The sequence below is a fragment of the Mustela erminea genome, chromosome 4 (assembly GCF_009829155.1).
Source record: "Mustela erminea isolate mMusErm1 chromosome 4, mMusErm1.Pri, whole genome shotgun sequence".
NCBI classification, from domain to species: Eukaryota; Metazoa; Chordata; class Mammalia; order Carnivora; family Mustelidae; genus Mustela; species Mustela erminea.
Genome location: NC_045617.1, coordinates 5,220,149 through 5,224,095, shown reverse-complemented (window position 1 = coordinate 5,224,095; position 3,947 = coordinate 5,220,149). Strand labels below are relative to the sequence as shown.

Below are 3,947 nucleotides of genomic sequence, written 5' to 3'. Positions count from 1 at the left end.
GGGGGGCGAGTGGGAACGGGAGGGAGACAGAGTAGGGGTGAGGCGGGCCCAGGTCAATGCAGAACCTGCCTCCAGGGCTGGGCTCCAACTGCACTGATGGTCTGGAAGGATTCAGGAGGTCAGAGGCGTGGGACAGACTTTTTGTCATTTTGAGCATTCGAGACATGCATTTGTTGTATATGAACTATTCATAAATTGGCCCAATTGTGCATCTGTATTGATTGGGGCAGGGAATAGTTTCCCAGCAATAAACTTCAGGGGCATCATAAAACAGGCATTTTTGAGAATAGTCTTTGCCGAGATGCCAGAAGGCGTCTCACCTCCACGGGCTGTTCCTCCACCCACTCCTGAGAACGAAGCCCACGGAGACCCCATGGCACACCCCAGCTCACTCACTCCTGGGCTGGAGCTGGGCCTGCTCCCCGGGGTGGGGGTACCCAGGACTAGGCCCCTGCATGGAGCCAGGAGGCCCAGTGTTGAGTCTGGGTCCCAAGGCTGGTCCTTAGGTCCCCGGCGAGGAGACTCCCATCTGACAGGAGTCTGGTGCCTCTGCCTCCGGCACCCCAGGCAGCCCTGTCTGTGATGGAATTCTGGAAAACAGCAGCATTCAGTGAAGGCATCTGCTGTGGATTCCGAGTCAGTTCCAGAAGTGGATCATTGGTTCTTGCATGAATTCTCTGAGCCACCCCAGTAACTGTTGAATATCTTTTTATCACTTAAGGTTGTTTGAATAAACAGAAGCTGAACTAACAGGAAAAATGAAACATACCCTTCTTGGGTTCCCCACTCCACCTGCTTATCAGGATCTACTAATTTACCTTCAGGCCCCATCAACTGGCAAATTGCTCTCCTCCTGCTGAAGCTGCCTGGGTCTTGCTCCCTGCGGATCGCCCCCCCTCCCCACCGGGCCAGTGTCAGGTGGCTTCGTCTCCGTGGCTCTGTGTCTGTCCCATAGCTCCTCAAGGGAGACACTGTCCCTCAAGCTTCAGAGTTAAGAGGGGACAAACAAAACCTGCCATTGGATTGGTCCGGACACCTTATATCTTATTATTTGTATCTTTTGTATCTTATTAGTCTTTGTATCTTATCTTTGTATCTTATTATTAGTATCTTATTACTTGGGCCAGACTCCACAGAGAACCCTGGGTGCCTCTCTCCCCTGAGCAGCCAGACCGATTGGCACAAAATCTAGTCGTAAAGGGGGTGTTATGTAGCACAAGAAAGTTTAATTAGAAGAAAAACAACAAACATTCACCAGGAAGTGACAGGAAAGTTGCAGGAATTCCATGAAGCGCGATGAACATTCCCTCTGCCATTACCATCGGCAGTGTTGACCAACGGCACCCCCAAAACACATGTGTGCCCCCCGAAAAATAGGTTCCCATCCCAACCCCAGGAAGCTGCGAATGTGACCTTATTTGGGAAAAGGGGCTTTGCAGATGTGGTTAAATTAAGGATCTTGCGATGAGATCATGGTTTCCTAGGGTGGGCCCTGCATCCCGCGACAGGTGTCCGTCCTCACAAGAGACACTCGGAGGAGGGACCGAGAGAAGAGGAGGAGGTCACACGGGGATGGGGGCAAGGCAGAGAAGAGGTGCTCGGTTAGAACCCCTGAGGGGGCATAGCCCTGCTGACACCACGACTGGACTTCTGCCCTCCAGAACAGTGAGAAACGAGATTTCTGTGGTCCTTTGTCATGGCAGTCCCAGGAGCCTACGACGTCAGGACTGTGGCTCGCCGGTGGTGCTCTGATCCCGGGAGCGGCTTCCAGCAGGTTTCTGCTCCGTTGTCACATCCAGTGCACAACCACCATGTCCCCTACCTTCTCTACAGGAAGGGTAGGGGTGCAGAAGCCTCCTGTGTGCTGGGGGGCCACGCGTCCGGGTCCCCTCCCTTGGCGCACATTCCAGAGTTGCCAATGACGTCTAAGGTCTCCTCAGTCACTATGACTATTTCGGTGTTTCACTGGTACAGAGACCATGACCCACACGACTTCCAGCAAAAAGCAAGAGGAACGAATTCTGCAGATGAATGGACCCCAAGGGCCAGAAGTGCAGTCAGGGCCGAGAGCAGAGACTGGGTTTTTTTCCGGTTCTTTTCATTTCTCTCTCTGTACCAGCTGCATAGTCATCAGTTCTGGCTCCCCGAGCTGCCTCCGCTGGGTCGAGGCAGCGGTAGGGAGTGGGCACCTCTAAGTCCAATTCCATGTTCTTGGGAGAGAGAGAAGTGAGCTGGGAGAGATCCCTGGCGAAGGCCAAGGGGGCAGAATCAGGCAGTCAAAGGAGCGAAGGCGGCCCGCTGTGCGGTGTGGAGGGGCTCTCAGAGAAGGGGTCTGCGGTTTGCCGGACTAACAGAGTCGTGTCTCTGGCCCGAGCTGCAGCCCTGACAATAAGGGCCACACGCCAGGGTTCCCTTGGTCCTCAGCCTCTGCACGCGCCCAAGGCTGAGCCTGTGCACACGCTCTCCGTCTCCTCTCTCGGGGGCCCTTCCCCGCCCTTCTTTCCAGCTGTCCCCCACGGGGCCCTGCAGGACATCCTCTTGTCGAAACCCTCTGTGCTTCCAACACCCCCACTCGGGACTGAGCCTCGTTTAGGAAGAGCCTCCCTCGCGCGTTTGCTAAGGTGCACTCCTTCGTACCGCACCGGCCGGTCGCCTCCATCTTTGTCCCTGCAGACGCGGCTACCGATGGGGACCACGCCGGACTGCTGGGCCCCCCGCTCCACCCCAGGGGTGGGGTTCCACCTCAGGATGATTACTAAGCACACACGCCGGAGACTCACCTTCGGGCCCTCCAGGGGCTCACCAAGGAGGTCTGGGCTCAGGTGCTGCCTCGGCTGAGCAGAGGTCACGGACACGGACGTTCTCGGATGGCGACCCTCCAGAAAACAGTGTCTGTTTCTGGGTACAGATGTATGTGTGTAGCTAAGGCTGCAGCACCAAAATTAATATCCAATTTCTGAAGAAGTGAGAGAAGGAAAAACTAAATAGGGAAATGGAAAACACTGTGCCTCCGGCCATTCAGGTGGGACTTCTGCATCTCCCGCCTCTGCCGTGGCCGCTCCACGGTCTGCTGGCCCTGCGTAATGGAATTTCAAAGTGCCTCCCAAGCAAAGGGCAGAGCACCCTGTTAGGTCTGAAAATGAATAATGATGAACCCCAGGCTTAGTCCTGGTTGGATAAGGATAAATAAAATTAAAATTGGGAAATTTGTTTTAAATGGGCTGTTAATTGCTGTTGAGCTTTAAATATTTGAGTTTATTAATTTCTCCCTCACCCTCTGAATTATATTTCAGCAACATTCCCCTGTTATTAGGCTATTAAATCAGACATATCAAAAAGGAAGCATTTATTTATATCTTCAGAGACATGTACATCTAATTAAGACCGTGTTACTGTGCATATTTTATATCAGGCAAATGCTGTCTGTGATCTCAGCCTCATCAGCTCTGAAGGGCCTTCATGAGTGTTCGGAAGATATGCCTGGAGCTGGAGAAGGAAGACATCCTGTAAGATTTCTTAAGAAACTTCACCTCGGAAGAAGCGGCTGTTGCGACAGTAGAAAGCCCCTTCTTTAAGAATCCAAGACGGCAACCTCCAGAAAACGAGAGACGTGAAAACTGGCTGCACTGCCAAAATGGTCCTGTGTTAATAAAAAGAGTGAAACTGGCTAACATTTAGAGAATGCCTCCTGAATGCCACAAATCACAAATTCTTTTTTTTTTTTTAAGATTTTATTTATTTGACAGAGATCACAAGTAGGCAGAGAGGCAGGTGGGGGCGGGGGGAGCAGACTCCCCGCTGAGCAGAGAGCCTGATGTGGGACTCGGTCCCAGGACCCCAAGATCATGACCTGAGCTGAAGGCAGAGGCTTAACCCACTGAGTCACCCAGGCGCCCCTGAATGCCACAAATTCTTAATGAATGTTCATTACCTCATGCAGTGCTCCC

General features: G+C 52.7%; 1 long non-coding RNA gene across 1 annotated transcript; it reads right to left on the bottom strand.

Annotated features, from left to right (window-relative positions):
- Positions 1-1,206: 1,206 nt before the first annotated feature.
- On the bottom strand, positions 1,207-3,638 carry LOC116587477. Its single transcript, XR_004284463.1, has 2 exons — positions 2,781-3,638; positions 1,207-2,244 (listed from the first exon to the last, which is right to left on the bottom strand). It is a non-coding gene; the product is annotated as an uncharacterized LOC116587477 (long non-coding RNA).
- Positions 3,639-3,947: the final 309 nt, after the last annotated feature.